The 19,573-nt window shown below is 36.1% G+C and overlaps 2 long non-coding RNA genes across 3 annotated transcripts; both read left to right on the forward strand.

Annotated features, from left to right (window-relative positions):
• The first annotated feature begins 1,365 nt into the window (after positions 1–1,365).
• On the forward strand, positions 1,366–5,081 carry si:ch211-232m19.4. Of its 2 annotated transcripts, NR_170109.1 has the most exons (4): positions 1,366–1,529; positions 3,114–3,177; positions 3,456–3,582; positions 4,546–5,081. It is a non-coding gene; the product is annotated as a si:ch211-232m19.4 (long non-coding RNA). The 2 variants fall into 2 exon arrangements; NR_170110.1 differs by lacking the exon at positions 3,114–3,177.
• Positions 5,082–6,403: 1,322 nt separating this feature from the next.
• On the forward strand, positions 6,404–16,628 carry LOC141378234 (uncharacterized). The gene is made up of 3 exons (XR_012392239.1): positions 6,404–6,507; positions 14,017–14,095; positions 14,171–16,628. It is a non-coding gene; the product is annotated as an uncharacterized lncRNA (long non-coding RNA).
• The last annotated feature ends 2,945 nt before the right edge of the window (positions 16,629–19,573 follow it).

A 19,573-nucleotide genomic window follows, 5' to 3' on the forward strand; every position in this document is an offset into this window, starting at 1 on the left:
AAATGGTTGTACATTCAAACGAAGCAGAATCTCACAACATAAAACTATCAGCAGCATAAAGAAAGATGACTTTGGTCACAATCTATTCCTGGGGGGGTTTAACATTGGGAACACTGGTCGTCCTTAATCCAGTTCAAAAGCACAGTCGATGTATTTGATATTTCTGTCAGGGAAAACATCACTGAGGTTTGTTTCGGCAAATGGAGCCAGATGTATTTTTGCTGTACACATTTTTTCAAAAACCTCATCACTCTTGATTGCTGTCATCACGATGGGCCAAAATGAGAGATGAGAGAATTTGGAGCTCAATGGCAGCACACAAAGTAATCTGTCTAAGTCTTTACGTGACACCGTCAAGCTCGATGTTTAATGGTAAAGGTCTGGAAGCCGTGTCTGCGGTTTGGCTACCCCCAAAATATATCCTTCCTCCATTCTCTCGTTCTTTATCTTTCTCCCTTACTCTGAGGTCAAAACATTTCTTTCCTGTAGATGGACAACGATGGTTTGAGTGGTTTTCCAACACTCCATTACTCAAGCAGCCATTTTTGTGGGTGAAAAGGGGTTGTATGGTCTAAATATAACAGTGTGTCAGGCTTCCAGCAGGACAACAGAGCATCACCCATTACATTAGTGTTGGTTTATGACCAATACTCCACTTGGCAATGCATAGTGTACATGGACATGCATACAGCGCCGCACTGTGTCAAACTATGGTGGCTGAAACAAAGCATTTACAGTATGTCTATCATCAGCTATTGTTATAATCTCGATTTTTCTTGGACATTTAAATATGTATGCAGATATCCAGATTCTGACATATAAAAATTCAATTTTTATTAAGATCTCTTCGGCTCACCAGTGGTGCATTTATTTGATTTTAAGTAATTATTACCTATAACCACCTAACTTTAATTTTAAAAAGTATATAAAAAGTAATATTTTTAATAGTAAATTATTTCTGTGATGGTAAAGCTAAATTTTCAACTGCCCTACAAAATTCTTGATGTTTTTCTGTGTGTGTGTATATATGTATATATATATATATATATATATATATATATATATATATATATATATATATATATATATATATATATATATATATATATATATATACCCAGCCGGCACACGACCGACCTTCAACGTTGAAATATGGTTGAAATAAGGTCAGTTGTGTTTTGAACGTTGAAATAATGTTGATAGAACGTTTAATGTTGAATGGTTGAAAAACAGCCTGCATATGACAAGGCTTCAACGTTGAAATGTGGTTGAAAATATGTCAGTTGTTGCTTTAATGTTGAAACAATGTTGAATGATAAATGGTTGAAAAAAGTTACAGAAATCCTTGTACAAATCAACGTTGACATTTTTTTATCATGATCTGTATGTTGAATTAACGTCATGGCTTCACCCAACATTCAACATGTTTGGTTACCATGGTATTGGAGGACTCCGCGCACGCGGCCACGCGCAGCGCTTTACTTCACGTAATTACGAACACCTGACCTGCAGTGCAGCAGAATTCAGAGGTAAGCGTGTTTTTAGATGCTTTAACGTTTTATTTACCCCCCGATTTTGTCAGTGTATCTTAAACGTGACTTTTGAGGTGTAGTGTTTCGAATTTTGAAGCATTTAAAACTTTCCAGCTTGTTTTTAGTCTTGTTTGCACTCCGGTGACGCGCAGCTAACCTCGAGGTAATGTCACATGTTTAACGTTAGTCTAAATGAGCGTTTTTATGGCAAATTCAAAGCGATAAACTCCAAACGTATGGAACAAAATCAATGCCTAAAGTCTTGAATTAAAAAGCTTGTTGAATATCACAAACTGAAAAAAATAATACACCGTATTAACAAGTTCTTGCGTTTTAATGACTTGAATTCCAGGGTTTGTATTTTTAGGTCCTGAAATTTAACATATCTGTTTATTTAAGCTGTGAATATTTCAACGAAAAATATTTCAAACACGTTTTCATACTTAAAAATTCAATAATTCATATTCAATTTTCAGATTTCACTTACAAAATATTCAATACCCTTTAAAAATACGATGTATAATATTCAAAAGGTCATTTTCAGTTCATTTTATTTCAGTTCAAATATTCGCTTCCATAAATTCAGTGGATCAAATTCGACTGTTAAAATTCAACATTACATCCGGGAACTGCAGGAGAAGCAATAGATTGCCGATTGAAGATCGCCAGCTGCTCTAGCTTTCACCAGCAGGTGGAGATGGAATAATGTAAGATTTTTAACCCAGTAAACAGGCGAGAAAAAGGCTAATAAAGGCACAAAAGTAGCATTCAATTTTAATATCAATGCCTTGGACATTATAAATAATAAAAAGTATGAGTAAAATGAGTAAATGAGGGTTTAGTCGTTTATATTTGCCCTTATGTAACGGAAGCCAGCTGGTGATCGCGTAAAGCTCACCCCTCGGATCCAGGGACAGACGTTGTTCTGCAATCTTATCGGAGCTTGTCTCCCATGCTGGCTCGTTACCTGCTCGGACCGGTGCGGTTACTTGCACATAAACCGTCTTTTGATGAATATGATGTTACACATTGTCTATCTTTATTGACTCTTTCTTCCATAGACGCGAAGTATTATATTGACAGCTAAAGAATATAAACGTAAGTGAAACAGGAGAGGAAATATAATAATAATAATACAAAATAGATAAACATTGACAGGGCTAAGAACAATTACGAACAAAGATATTCAAAACCAGAGAGATTTTATGAGAATGTCACAAAACAGTTTACTTGGAAATGTTAAACAGAGAGTTCAGGTATGATTTAAGGTTGGTTATGGATGGGGCGTCTGATTTAAAATAATTTAACATGCGAATGCATTAAAGGGGCGTCTTCAGTTATTCACACAGAACCGTCTAATATGGCATAACTATAAGGAGTAATGTTTGCGCTGTTTAAACGCAGCTATGTCAGGATTGGGATAGGTTATAATTTAATTATTTAAATTATGATTGTTATTATTATTTTAAAGTTACTGAGCAACGTTATAAAACAATATCCATTTTATACGCTGCATTATTAGTGTTATTATTACAAAGTTAACTGCTGTCGTTTCACTGTTGTTGTTGTTTTTGCTTTTAGACATGTAACTTACTCCAGAGACGCACTAACTTGCACAGCATTGAATGGAAAAGGCTTTGTCCATGTAAGTTTACTTTACCTTTAACTATCTGTTAAATCTTCTTGGTGCTTTGGTTGGTGATATTCTCTTTCTAATCTGTTTGTTTATTGATTGTTAGGCTATGTTGTGATATTATATTGTTATATTGATATTATTATTGTGAAATCATGTTGTGATGTTATACTATGTGACAGTATTGGGGAACAAATCTGTATTTAGTGAGAAATTAATGCTTAAATTACACTTTGTATAGTACCAGATAAAAGGTGTAATGGGTTTTAACTTTCTGAGTTTTCTGGAAGGTCCAGTTGAGGGCATCAAGAACACGCAGATGGCCTAAACCTGTGTCAGCCTGGACAGACTGCCGTTCTGCTACTCCACACCAAGGCTTTTGTATAGATGTCTTGACTGCTACTGTGTTCTCTAAAGGTATTACTGGAGCAAAACAACAGCACCTGTTACAGTGAAATTTGTATTCAAAAAAATAGTGATACATGTGTAGCAGGTCCAGTACATGTGATGTCATTGAGAAGTTGTATTTATTAAATGTCATTAAAACAAATAAATAAACATGCTATTCAAATAAATCTAAATATTAAAAACTTGAGGATTAAGAAGAAATTAAATGCATCATCTGTCTTGCGAAAAGGGTCTACTTAAGAATTCTGGTGTTTTCCAACTGAAAGGGATAGTTCACCCAAGAATGAAAATGTACTCACATTTTACTCCCCAAATGGTTTTAAACCATTATGAGTTTATTTTGTTGAACACAAAAGAGGCTATTCTGAAAAAAAACTAAAAACCTGTAAACATTGACCTCCATAGTAGAAAAAAATACTATAGAAGTCAATGGTTAAATAGATTTGCAGCTTTCTTCAAAATATCTTCTTTTGTGTTCAATGTGGTCAGTAAATGACAACAGAATACAAATTTTTAACTATCCCTTTTATTCTCTGTCCTACATGCAGACTTTTACAGAAGTGCTACTCTTTCTAGAGTTTTTCTCAACCATGTCTAAAAAGCTTTAAACAGCTTTTACAGTACATGTAATGGTTTACGACAACTTGTAATTATTAGATGTGTTGAATGTTTCATGATTCTTTACTGCAGCCTTGGTTAAAAAAAAAAAAAAAAAAAAAGCAATTTTTTCGAGAATCTGAAATTAGAATTCTGGAAATGCTGGCACCGGTGGTGGCGAAGGGCTTCCTGACGACATCACACCTAATTCTTCACTTCTCTTAGTTAGGAATATTCGGATGGATGAGTCAAAATTATTGAGTGTGGCGATATTATAGGACAAATTTGGATTCAATAAAAAATAAATATTTGAATTTCACTTTGTATAATAGCTGATACCAACTTAGTTGTAACCTCGTATTTCATTTATTGCAGGTTTTCTGGAAGCTCCATTTGAGGGCATCAAGGACATACTGATGGCCTAAACCAGTGTCAGCCTAGACAGACAGACATCTATTGCAGTTCTGCTACACAAGACCAAACTCTCTGCTTTTGTATGGATGTCTGACTAGTACGGTGTTCTCTAAAGGTGTAACTGGAGCAAAACAACAGCACCCGTTACAGTGAAATTTGTGTTCATAAAAGATAGTGATATATCAGGTGTAGTAACAGGTCCAGTACATTTGTCATAAAGGTTAAATCACAGTAAGTACTGTAAAAATAACTTGTTTGCCTTTGCCACAACAGGTCATGGTGTGTACTTACTGCTCGTAATAAACACACACGCTGATCTGATGCGGGAGAGATATATGCAAACACATTAGTATTTACTGTTTTGTTTTGCCTCACTAAAGTGTTGTTGGAGCTTGGTATGTTCACAGTTGAAATTACTGAAGTCACATGGAACGTTTTGACAATGTGTTTTGTGCCTTATTATGACAATGACCATCTTGGGACCATTGCTGTCTGTAGAGGATGAGGCATTTAATCTAAAATATTTTAGTTTGTGTTCTGAAGATTAACAAGTCTCTGGGATGACACAAGTAATTAATAACAGAACCTATATGAACACTTAATGTGACATGTAATAGTGAAATAGTGGTCCTACATTCACAAATGTGAGCCATTATTATAAGACCCATGTGAACATGCAATTTTTATGATACTAATAATAATAATGGAATAACAAATTGCTTTTACTGTTGTGTTTGATTTACTGAAATATTTGTCTACATGTTCCACTGTCACAGGTGCTCAGTTTTGCTGCAGTAATGCTAAACACAATAGATGTACTTTATACAAAAAAAAAAAAACTACTAAATATTTAGCATGCAGACCTGCAAAGTGAAGGAGTAATGTCAGGTTTAAATTATAGCATGAGTTTTCACTATTGTGAAAGTGAAGCCATTCATTTACAATGAATTGGAATAGCAAACCTCATTATTGATTTTGTAGGAAACTCACCTGGTGTTTGAGAAATAAATATGTATTTAAGTGCTAGACTGATATAGATGTTTTAGTGTTTTACACTTGATTCTTTGTCCCCAGTGCCATCTTTTACCTCAAGTGTTTCTCTCAACCTATAAAACCTCAAACAGATGTAATGTATTTCACTTGTGATTCTTAGTTGTGAGTGATGTTTTTTATTTTATTTTTTACTGCAGCCACTTTAAAAATGGGTATTTTGTAAACTTTGTAAACAGAATTGTATTTTGGAGACAGTGGTGGTTGAAGCGTAGTTTAGTTACTTAGTTTAATTTAGTTAGGTTAGACGGTAACACTTTACAATAAGGTTGTATTAGTAAGTGTTAATGTATTTACTAACATGAACAAAGAACAATGAAGCATCTTTCATATAAAGAAAGTACAGTTCATGTCAGCTCAGTGCATTAATGTTAACAAGCATACATTTTGATTTTAATAGCATCGGGACATATTTCAATTAATTAAATGATTAATAAATGCTGTACAAGTATTTGTTCTTTGTTCATGTTATAAACATTAACTTTAATTCATGAAACCTAATTAAAAAGTGACTATTTAATTGTATGCCTTTTTCTGTATTTGAGCATGTATAGTAACCTGCATGGTTTTAATGAACTATGTATGCTGTAAATGTTGCTGTATATTTAGAATAAATGAAATAATTAGGTGTGTATTAAATAAATTGATACACAGACTAAGTTGTGTATTTGTGTCGTGTATTTTTTATTAGTAAAATTTTGTTTGCTATATTTATGGACTTTGCGTTGTATGTAATTTCTATTTAACTTATGTTGAAATGTATGACGGTGAAACAACGTCACGGTATCAACGTTGATCCAATTTGCAAAATCGAAAGGTAATTCAACCTTCATTCAACGTCTACAAAACGACCATAATTCACCCATGAAAAAGGTAAGAGTGAAACAACGTTGTGATTTCAACGGTGAATCACCGGTGGTTGTCCAACGGTGAAACAACGTCACTATATAAACGTTGATCCAATTTGCAAAATCGAAAGGTAATTCAACGTTGATCCAACCATAGACCTGACGTTGATTCAACGTTGAATCACCGTTGAAATGCCGGCTGGGTATATATATATATATATATATATATATATATATATGTTTACTTTGGTACTTTGAATATTTGGTCTGGAATCACATGTAATTATGACATAAAAACAACATTACATATTTGACTGTCATCAATGTTATATTTTGATAGTCATTTGGCGCTAATATGATTTCATTATTTGGTGTTTGCAAAGAATATGTTTCTAAACTGATATTACTAAGGACACATTCTGAATGTATGAATATAAAATCAACTTTACCTTGAACCGGCTTGTACACCTGCAGATCAAATCTGCCTTTTCCAGTAAAAAACACTGCTCATGGTCCGTTAAAAGTCTTTTTTCAAGAATTATAGCATTAAATTAAGCCCTTAGGGTTCAAAACAGCCGCTAAAATTAAGTCAGCGTGACAACCTGTCATGTGGATTTGAGTCTTCGTGACACTGACGTCTCAAAGATTTGAGCTTTAACACAATTTTCACTAATAAAAGTTAAAGTGAATTACTCAAATTTCCTAATTATCCTTGGAATTACTCACACTTGATCGAGTCTCATGGGTCCATTTGGTAAGCATCTTGTTTTAGACAACAGATTGAAAGGCGCCATATTACTACGTTCATTAACCAATTCATTTGCAGCATCTGCTGTGATAATAAATCCTGCAAAAGCACGTGCACAAACGTTGCTGCTAAATCTGGTATTTCTCACGTAATTTGTGACCAGAACAAATTCATATCTGATTCTCCGTCCCCCTCTAGTGGCCACACCATGATTCACGTCTCAGTCTCTTTTTTTTTTTTTTTTTTTATTTTTTTTTTTACAGTTTTGTATTATTTTAATCTTAATGTATGCTATTGGTATTTGGTATATTCATATACAAGCTATTACCAAAATTTTCAATTTCTAAAAATCAAATGTGAGTTACTTTAAATAGAAGAAAATTTGAAAAATAAACAGATTTAGAAGAAATATTTATTTGTTCATTTTCTTTTCGGCTTAGTCCATTTATTAATCTGGGGTCGCCACTGTAGAATGAACCACCAACTTATCCAGCATACATGTATGTTTGACACAGTGGATGCCCTTCCAGCTGCAACCCATCACTGGGAAACACCCATACACTCTCATTCACACACATACACTATGGACAATTTTATTCATTCATTCATTCAATTATTTTCTTGTCGGCTTAGTCCCTTTATTAATCCGGGGTGGCCACAGCGGAATGAACTGCCAACTTATCCAGCACATTTCTACGCAGCAGATGCCCTTCCAGCTGCAACTCATCTCTGGGAAACATCACACACACACTCATACACTATGGACAATTTAGCCTACCCAATTCACCTGTACCACGTATCTTTAGACTGTGGGGGAAACCGGAGCACCCGGAGGGAACCCACATGAATGCAGGGACTGGGAAAACATACAAACTCCACACAGAAATGCCAACTGAGCCGAGGTTTGAACCAGCGACCCAGCGACCTTCTTGCTGTGAGGCGACAGCACTACCTACTGCACCACTGCGTCACCCATGGACAATTTTAGTTTACCCATTATAGCACAAGTTTCCAGAGGAAACCCACCCAAACATGGGGAGAACATGCAAACTCCACACAGAAATGCCAACTGACCAAGCCGAGGCTCAAACCAGCGACCTTCTTGCTGTGCAACCGCATCACCTATTTTTAAGAAATAACAATAATAAATTATTATTATGGCGAAGCAGTGGCCAAGGTGAATTGGGTAGGCTAAATTGTCTGTAGTGTATGTGTGTGTGTAGATGTTTCCCAGAGATGGGTTGCGGATGGAAGGGCATCTGCAGCATAAAAAATGTGTTGGATAAGTTGGCGGTTCATTCCACTGTGGCGACCCCGAATTAATAAAGGGACTAAGCCAACAAGAAAATTAATTAATTAAATTATTATTATTATTATTAATGATTATAGATATTAAAGAGTTGGAATTTTCCAAAATGGTAAATTCTGTCATTGTTTTACTCACCCTTCACTTGTTCCAAACCTGTTTGAATTTCTTTCATCCGTTGAACTAAAAAGAAGATATTTTTAAGCAAGCTGAAAACCTGTAACCATTGACTTTCATAAACAAATAGATCTACCATGGAAGTCAATGGTTTCATGTTTTCAGCTTTCTTCAAAAATCTTCTTTTTCAAACAGGTTTGGATTAAGTGAAGAGAGAGTATATGATTATTATAATTATAATAATAATTTTCAGTTTTGGATGAACTATCCTTTAAAAAGTACTTTCCTCCATTTTTGAACAGTCACCACTGACCAATAGCTATTGTAACATTTGAAAAAAAAAAGAACTGAATAAAAAATCCCTGTTCTAAAGTAACAGGCCTAATTGTTGTTATTTCTAAACAATTTTTATCACTCCATCTGTATTTCTAAATCCAAGGTGAAAATTATCACAAAATAGTGGTTCACTATTTAGCCTAAATCCATCATATTAAACATTAATACATATGCATTAAATATGGCTTTCATCAAATAAATAAATGAATTAATCAATTAATTAAACTATAAAGAAATCTAAAACGTGGAAATGTGGAAATTTCAGAAATTGTTTTGACGACTCAGTTTTATCACTTAAATTTTTACTATAATTTCATTTCACATCAATTTCATTTAATTTGTCAATATCAGTGTTGTCACAGTTTTGTTTAAAGAAAAATATAGGTTATAGGCTACAGAAGGAGTTTTAGTTGATGGAAAACAACCTATTTAAATTTGGTGTATTCTGTGTCTGTTGTTTTGATTTTAATCTGAAGATGATGATTATATAGTATTGATATAGTCAGTGCCCTAATGTATAAGATTTTTTACCACAGTAAATGAAATAGCATTAGGGTCACTAAAAAGGAGAAAAAAATAAGAAATACTGATAGTGGCCACATGTTATTTGTAGGTATGTGTGTTTTAGATAAAAGTGTGCTATTTTATGCTGTGTTTGTCTTATAGCCTAAATCTAAGTTTGTACTTAAAATGATCCTTTTAAAACTCATTTCTTTTTTTTTCCTGACATTATGTAATTATCACTTTTGATTGCTGCTGGTCCAAATGTATCTTTTATAAATGATAAAGCAGACCTACAATGGTGCTAAGAACCTAAAATAAAATGGGTCATAAATATTTTATATAGTTGGGATTTATTTGTTACCAGCCATTCTAAAACCTGCAATCATTGTTAATACAGGCTTCATTTCAATAGTTTCCCAAAAAGTTCTAATATAAAAACGGTAGCTATAGCCCAAAGTATTTGTGACAGCTATCAATTAAGCTAGCCGAAGCCGAGGTTTCCGAATTAGCCGACATTTCTTTTAATTTTCATCATAGTTTTTTTTTAATCAGCTGACATGTCTCTAAATCGACTGGGGTAAGTAAATAACACTTTATATCCATTTGAAAATAATTAAAATTGTTCTCCTTTTAATCCCTTTAGCAGCGCTCCTCATAGTGACATTCTTAGCCGGTGACATGGCGTTCTAAACGTTCCATCTGCATTCTTTAAAGCTCTTGAGTTCTCTCTCAGTTGTGTCAGTTCTCAGTGTTGCTGTTTGGACTTGACCAAGGTAGGTTCTCAAAAAGGCTAATATCAGTTCTTATAGTTGACCACAAGGCGGTGATCTTATGCTGTGGTTGGAAATTCTGTTTACGGCAAAGTACTTAAAGACTGTAAAAGAAAAGAAAAGAAACTTAACAATTTTATTTCTGAAACAAGACAACGTAATACAGTACAAACAAGTAAATAAGCATTGGAAACATTTAATCACTTTTTATATCGTTTAGTCTGGCCATTTCATACAGTCAAAAACATCAGTTTGAGTAGAGTAAATGAACCACAAAATAAAGATATCAGGTACCAAATTCTGTCAAAGAAACATTTTATAAAGCTGTAATATTTACTGTAACAGCGGTCAAATGATATTGATCCAAGGGTGTGGTTGAGCAGCATTGCTGTTCTGCATGCAAGCTGAATAAATGCACACTGGGACTGAACAAATATAGCTATATTTAAATATAAAATTTAAAATTTTAACATTTTTTTATATTTAAATATAAATATAAATATATATATATATATATATATATATATATATATATATATATATATATATATATATATATATATATATATATATATATATATATTTAATTTGTCTAAGTGCTTTTTAAAGACCTCTTTTGAACACAGTACAGAATGAATACAATTCAAAGAGTCTCATTCAACATCAAAAGTATAAAGCATCTAACCTATATACAGTTGAAGTCAGAATTATTAGCCCCCCTGAATTATTAGACCGCTTGTTTATTTTTTCCCTAATTTCTGTTTAACGGAGAGAAGTTTTTTTTTCAACACATTTCTAAACATAAAAGTTTTAATAACTCATTTCTAATAATGGATTTATTTTATTTTTACCATGATGACAGTAAATAATATTTTACTAGATATTTTTCAAGACACTTCTATACAGCTTAAAGTGACATTTAAAGGCTTAGGTTAATTAGGTTAACTAGAAAGGTTAAGGTAGCTAGGCAAGTTACTATATAACAATGGTTTGTTCTGTAGACTATCGAAAAAATTAAAAGGTGCTAATAATTTTGACCTTAAAATGGTGTTTAAAAAATTTAAAACTGCTTTTATTCTAGTCAAAATAAAACAAATAAGACTTTTCCAGAAGACATAATATTACCAGACATACTGTGAAAATTTCCTTGCTCTATTAAACATCATTTGGAAAAAAAATTTAAAAGAAGAAACATTTTGAAGGGGGCTAATAATTCTGACTTCAACTGTACACAATTTGAAATCAACTTGGTAATTTATCAGAAAATACTGAAGTGTTCATTACTTGCACAAAAAAAAACAATAACATATATGTGCCACTTTTTAAAAAACTGTAACAGCATGTAACAAATTGTAACATGTACAAAAAAATATTAATAACGCTTGTTGACATTTCTAATACAAACAAAAATTCTCAACTATTTTATTTCCTTTAAATACATCCTCAAGACCGTATAAGTGCTCTCTAAAAAATCTCAATTACAATTAACATCTAATAGAATTAAGATTCTCACATTTCTCACAAAATTATCTTTACATTAGCAGCATGTTATTTAGATGACTCTGCAATGAGTTTTAAGGAAGACAGTCTGCAATTTCTGGCAGCAATTTCTGACAAATGCGAATCATTTCTTTCCTGGCGTTCTTCTCATCAATGCTTTTGGACACACCATGCAATTTCAATAAGTAGGCTACACTAAATGTTCTAATAAGTTTCATTTATTCATTCATTCATACATTTATTTTCTTTTCGGCTTAGTCCCATTATTAATCAGGGTAGCCACAATGGAATGAACCACCGACTTATTCAGCATATGTATTACGCTATGCAGCGGATGCCCTTCCAGCTATACCCATCACTAGGAAACACCCATACACTCTCATTCACACACATTCACTACGGACAACTTTATCGTACCCAACTTTATGGTCCCTCTGATAAGTTTGACAATCAGAAATGTTTTTTTTGTAATAAATTTACAGTACATACATAAAAACTGGTCTGGTTTTAATGCAAATATCCCAAACTTGTATGTTTTTATATAAACATGGAACCGAGATCGCTGTATTACACATTTTAAATGATAATATTGTTATACAAATTCACAAAAAACACGGTTAAACTTTAAATCTTTAAATGATTATCATCACTAGATTATTATTATTATTATTACTATTTATTTATATCTATCTATTTATTTATTTTATAATATGTCATCAATCCTACAACCTAGAAAACAATATAGACTATAGCTAACAAAATGATTTATATAAAACATTTATAAAACAAACCACATGAGAATATTAAACAAAAAAGCCCCAGAAGTGCTTAAAACAACCACTAAGCGGCAGCACTTTCCTACTAATTCCAAAACAAAACCACAAGTACGATGTTTCTCCTCATGCTTCTAAAATCTGTCCTAAATGTTAAAGAAATAAAATTACCCAGTAACAAATGTTTGCATCTCAGCTCCATATTATAAGAAGGCAGTTTTCAACTAGAATATACGTGAGCTTGTAATTTAACAGCAGAAAGTTGTAATGAGGCGTGTAATTAGATCATATTAACTCATATTAAGCAATCGTGCCTCAACATTGTATCTGTCATTTCAATTTAACAGTCAGAGCAGCCATTTTAAAAACAAAAGCCGATCGCGCTAGTTTTGATCAATCTCAATAAGCGTAATTTAGAAAACCTGACAAGAATAATTCCCCAGCTAATACGAGCAAATAAGAAAGTGCCTAAACTGTGAATCAAACGCTGTGTCTGATGGGTGGAAGCAGATGTTTGTGGAGTTCCCATGCAAGTCAAGTACAGTTCTTGGCTCCAATGGTCTCATCCTGACACGCACAGGAGTTTTACATCCCGTCTGCACCTGCTGACCAAGGCCTGTTACTGCTAGCCTCATCACCTCGAAGGCTTGTGAATCGCCAGCTATCAATTATAAAGAAAACTTTCACGGTTATGTTATTTTATGCCTTCCATTTGGAGTTGTACTACATTGATCCGGTTATATTTAGCAGGCTTGGTTCTTCTATAAACCTCCTGTTGGTCAGATATATCTCCTGCTCTGGCATGGCGCCTGGCTGGTAGACACCACATACACGGTGCCAGCTTATAAATCCCACCACCCACACACTCCATCATGCCCCGTTCCACAGGCACCCCTTTAGAAACATCCCTTTTTGGCCCCCATTTCCCCTCGCCTCAGATCTCGGTCCATATGAGAGAGGCTGTTGTGTTTCAGAGCAGGAGAGATGAAAAACCGTGGAGCAGTTTTCACTCTGGGGAATCCCTGAGTTCATGTGAGGAGAGCTGGATTTGGTTATGATTTGAAAGAAAGACAGAAATTGGGTAATTGGTAATAACAGTGGGAGAGCACTGGCTTATATGCGAAGAGTAGCTATATGACATGCGGGAGACTTGTGGCCTCATTTGCTCTGATGGAGTCTCTGACCTGAGAGGAAGGATGGGGGGACTTTTGAGTTCGGTGATTAAGTAAAAATGCTTGGCACTTGAGAGGTGAAATATAAAGACGAGGGCATAATCTTGATGTTTTTCGTATAATTCAGTTGTTCATTCTGCAGGTTTATCAGCATTTCGTGCATGTGAAGGTGAAGAGGAAAAACATGTTTATTTTAAAGGCTTTTTCAAAAGTTTTGCAGTCACAAACCAAATTTAGCAAAGAAGCATGTATCCGCTATTGAAATTCATTCATTCATTTTCCTTTGGCTTTGTCCCTTTATTAATCAGGGGTCGCCACTGCGGAAAGAACCACCAACTTATCCAGCATATGTTTTACACAGTGGATGCCTTTCCAGCTGCAACCTAAGTACTGTGAAACAACTATTCACTGTCACATTCACACACATATGCTACGGCCATAGTTTATTTAATTCACCTATAGCGCAGGTCTTTGGACTGTGGGAGAAATCGGAGGACCCGGAGGAAACCCACACGAACACAGGGACAACATGCAAACTCCACAGAGGAATGCCAACTGGACCAGCCTGGACTCGAACCAGCAACCTTCTTGCTGTGAGGCGACAGTGTGGCCACAGCCATTTCACCCTGCAGCCCAAGACCGGTTACTCACAGAAGCTAAGCAGAGCTGGGTCTGGTCAGAACCTGGATGGGAGACTACATGGAAAAACTAGGTTGCTGTTGCAAGTGGTGTTAGTGAGGCCAGCAGGGGGCACTCAACCTGCGGTCTGTGTGAGTCCTCATGCCCCAGTGAAGTGAAGTGGATGCTGTCTTTCGTTAAACGAAAACCGAGGTCCGGACTCTCTGTGGTCATTTATAATCCCATGGAACTTCTTGTAAAAGAGTAGGGTATCCTGGCCAAATACCCTCCGTAGGCCCTTACCGATCATAGCCTCCCAATCATCCCCATCCACCAAATTGGAAGATTTTAATTGCAAGATATAAACTCAAAAATATAAATATGCAAAAATGTAAAGATATAACTCAAAATTGTGAGAAAAAATTGTAATTGTCTGGAAAGTGTACTGAAAAATCATACTCAAGTAAAAGTACTTTAGCATTACTTGCCTAAAAATGTAGTGTGAGTAAAGTAAAAGTACCTGTTGTAAATATTACTCAAAGTATGAGTAAAAAGTAGCCCTTTCAAAAGCACTTAAGTGTTACGCTGTAAAAAGCTGATGCGTTTACATGCAATTTGTGGATGTGTGTACACGTAACATTCTGTAGCGCATCTAGTTATTGCCCAGCAGGCACACAATGTCATAAGTACAATGTTATTTTGATGTCCAATAATGACTGATTCTAGGTTGTTAGAAAGTAACCAAAATCCAACGTCGACCAAAAACAAACATAATATTGACATTTTCAAATACTGACATTTATTCATCAGGTATGGCAACTAAAATCCAACTACTGATAAATGTCAATAGTGGTAATGTCCACACAACATCAAGCTGTAACATCATTAGATGTTAATATTAGGTTGGTTTTAGGTTGGATGTTGGTCATTGACTTTTGCCTGACGTTGAGTTCTGACGTTAACACGATTTTCATTTCCAAACAAAATGCAATATCCCCATGACGGTGTACAATGTCAATCTGATGTCATGTTGACATCTTGTGCCTGCTGGGTGTTTAAGCTATTTCAGTCATCATACAGTAAACAATCGTCATCTTCTCATCAGTGACATGCATCTAAACAGTCTCTGGTTCAATGCATGTAAAGATTTTCAACAACTTCTTGGACACTTTTAATGCTTTCAAACAGTTTGCTGCATTTATAAAGCGCCCATGTCTTGAGGTAGTTCATTATGATGCGATTTACTTTCTTTGTGTGATTTGATTGGACTTGCAAGACTGATTTTCTAATTCCCATAAAGAAGAAAGAAGTAGTGACTGAAGGTTGGAGGAAAGTAGTGGAGTAAAAGTACTGATAATGCGCTAAAAATGTACTAAAGTAAAAATACACATTTTTAAAACTACTCAGTAAATTACAATTCCTGAGAAAAACTATTCAATTACAGTCATTTGAGTATTTGTAACTAGTTACTTTACACCACTGCATTTAACATGTATGGCCATACACCCCAAGTGCTTCACAATAGGTAAGGGTGGCGTCGGTCTCTCCACACCATCACTAGTGTGCAGCATCCACTTGGATGATGCGACGGCAACCACAGGACAACTGCGCCAGTGTGCTCACCACACCAGCTATAGATGGAGTAGAGAGACAATGATAGAGCCAATTCAGTGGATGGGGATGATTGGAAGACGATGATTGGCAAGGGCCGATGGAAGGAATTTGGCCAGGACACCGGGGTTACACAAAGGGACGGATTTAGTGATTTTGGGGCCCTAAGCTATTTCATGTATAGGGCCCTAGCATTGAAACTCAAAACTCTCTCTTTCTCTATAGATATTTTTTCTGTAGATTTATTCTTTTTGTTTTGTTTCTTGTGAATAAACTAAATGTTAAAAATCTATTTCAAGTGGAACCTTTATCTTCTTAATGTAAAATAAATTCAAATTAAGTAAAGTTCCACTATTCATGGGGCCCAGGATTTGAAAAGAATTAAGAACATTATAATCTTAATAGTTATAGACAGATTTACAACAAATGGTAAATAATAATAATAAAAAAAGCTATATGATTAAATAGGCTTCTTGGCATTGGTCGGGGCCCCCTAATTTCCCAGGGTCCTTAGCGGCTGCTTACTGTACCTCGCTTATTGGTTAAGTCTGCCTCTGGTTACACCCCTACTCTTTACATGAATTGCCACGGTACTAACCAGGCTCAGTCCTGCTTAGCTTCAGTAAGTAACCGGTCTTGGGCTGTAGGGTGATACGGCGTTGGCAAAATGGCAAAATATAAACGATTCTGCAGGAAAATGTCAGATTTGCGAGATGTTTACTCAAAACTGTGATATAAATTTTAAATTGAGAGTGGGAAATTCAGTTTAATTAATTAATTCAGTTAAATTAATAGTTTTTACAAATTTAAGTGGATTGAACAAAAAAACAATTAAGTTGTCACAAAAATTGTTTTAAAGAGCCCATATTATACATGAAATAGGGTCATATCCTGGTTGTAAGGGTCTCCAACAACAGTCTAATATGCATGCAAGGTCAAAAAACACTTTCATGGTCTTATAATCTGCATTTATTTTTACCTAATTATCCCAGCGACTCCCGTATGAATCGTCCAGTGATTCATTTGTTCCCAAACCCCTCCTTAGCGCGGAGCTAATCTGCGCTGATTGGACCGATGACAGTCTGTCGCGATTGGTCGACTGCCTTCAGTCAGAGAGGGAAATGGCCAATAGCTAATCAGCAATTTAAAAAGTAATCACAGTTCATACACGCTCGATAGTATAGACGTGGATATTAGCTGCCACACTATGGCGAGTGGATAGTGCCACGGATAACCGAACGAAGGAGACAGTCGTGTACTGGCCATACCACACACACACAAAAACACACACACACCTCCGGATGACAACGCTCCCGCTTCCGCCCGCACCCGCCAGGTTTTAGCCTGAGAACCCGCTCCGTTTTCTGCCCGCCGCGCCCGGTCCCGCTAGAGCGGAGAACACAACCAAAAATCACCCAGTATACAGTCCAGACAGCCAAGCTGTCGTTCGTTCGTTCGCTCTCTCTCTCTCTCTCTCTCATACGCGCGCGTGCGCACTAACACACACACAAGCACCACGCAGACTCTCTCTTTCTAATTCGCATAGCAATATCCGTGATATTGCTAGACAGCCCGCTCCCGTCCCAAATTAAACCCGTTACCGACCGCTCCCGCGATTTATTCGGAAATTTATTCCCGCGGCTGTCCCCGCGCCAGATTTCTGCGGCGCGGGAATAAATTCCGAATAAATCGCGGGAGCAGAACTCTAGCACGGAGCTCCATAAACAAACAGCACGCGTCGCGTTTTTAACGTGACTTTGCACGCGATAAGATCAAATATCCAGTTAACCTGATACAGTACACGCGGTTACAAGTAACAAATCACAACTAAATACATTTGCAAGCAAGAGTAAACGAGGCAACAACTTTAACCGCACGTACTTACACTTGAGAAATGGAAGAAACCCATCCTGACGTCCATCAGTTACTCTTTACTGATCCTTCCTTTAACAAACTCAGATGAAGTATTCTTTGTAGCATGTAGCTTCCAGAAGTTTCCAACTGCTTGGTTATAATGCTGAGGTTTCATCTTTGGGTAGAGACTCAATATATCCATCTGCAGTGTGACTTCAATCGACCGGCATGTTTGTGTGCGTGTGTTTGTGGGTGTGCGTGTGTTTGTGGGTGTGTGTGTGTGTCTGGGTTTCTGCGTCAGAGGGCGGGGCCTCAGGTTTGAAATCTCCCGGGTTTGCGCGTGCACGTGAATAACTTGGTTTCGTTCGTACGTCATGGCGAAACACCTAATGAGTCGGTATCAAGGCGACTCGTTTGAAGCACTATGAGTCGACTCTTTTATAGATGAATCAACCGTTTTAAACACTGTATTCTTACAGATTTAAGCCTTAGCTGGATACTTCGCTTCACTTAGAGCTGTGTTACACACTACATGGAGGGGAATTTTCAAAAACCCATAATATGGGCTCTTTAAATAAGGAGTTTGAACAAGCAGCAAAAGTCTTTTTTTTGAGTGAGGGAACATTAATGTACTTTTCACCTCCCTTTTCCCCCAACACCATGTTTCACTTAGGGGCTCCTCATTAATGAGAAATCAAGAGCTGATAAAATAGAAATGTGTCAGAATAAAAGCAGTGAGGGGGTCCGAAGGGAGGCCAGAGAAGATGAAACGAGGGAGAGAAAGGATGGGAGAGGAGCGAGAAAGGGTGAACAAGAGGGAGAGCTCTGTCCCATGGAGCCGGCGCAAGAATTTATGGTCAGGAAGGGGGATGAAAGTGTAATTTACAGTTCACTCTCTACCGTTCTTCTGCCCTCCCCTCTGTAATGAGAAACGGCTGTTGTGGTTGAAGGGTGCGATCCTGCTGAAGCTCCTCCCCCTGGCGATGACACATCATTAGTTTTTATTTCAGTCTCAACTTTTACAGGCCTTGCCTGGGCACCAACTACCACCGTACATTCTGAACCACAACCGCTGAACGCGAATCACGCAAACAAAAACACCTTCTCGCCCAAATAGTGTTGTGACACGGACCACCCCAGTGAAAATCTGCTGTACTGTAAATATATCATAGATAAATTCTCATCAGGCAACACAGATTACATTATACAAGGAGTGTCCCATATAGAAATGATTTAACAATATTTGCAAACCACATTTTAAACATTCAAGTTCATATGTAAATGTTGTAGATATGGAAAATGTTGGAAACCTGCACCTATTGACTTTAATTTATTTGTTTTTCCTAGTATAAAAAAATCAATGGTTACAGCTTTTTCAGCTTGCTTTCTTAAAAAAAAAATATTTGTGTTATACAGAAGAATTCTTAGAGATCTAATATAATTTGGTCCATATTGACATGATAGCATCACGCAGTGGCTGCAGATTTATCAGCTGCACATCCATGATGCATCACTGGGTCCACCACATCCCAAATGTGCTCTATTGGATTAGGATCTGGTTACTGTATAGGCTATTTGAGCACAGTGAACTCATTGTCATGTTCAAAAATCCAGTCTATGATGATTTGAGCTTTATGACATGGCACGTTATCCTGCTGGAAATAGCCATTAGAAGATGAGTACACTGGTCATAAAGGGATGGACATGGTTAGCAGCAATACTCAGGGCGGCTGTGGTGTTGACACGATGCTCAATTGATACTAATGGGCCCAAAGTGTGCCA

Source organism: Danio rerio, chromosome 16, assembly GCF_049306965.1.
Source record: "Danio rerio strain Tuebingen ecotype United States chromosome 16, GRCz12tu, whole genome shotgun sequence".
NCBI classification, from domain to species: Eukaryota; Metazoa; Chordata; class Actinopteri; order Cypriniformes; family Danionidae; genus Danio; species Danio rerio.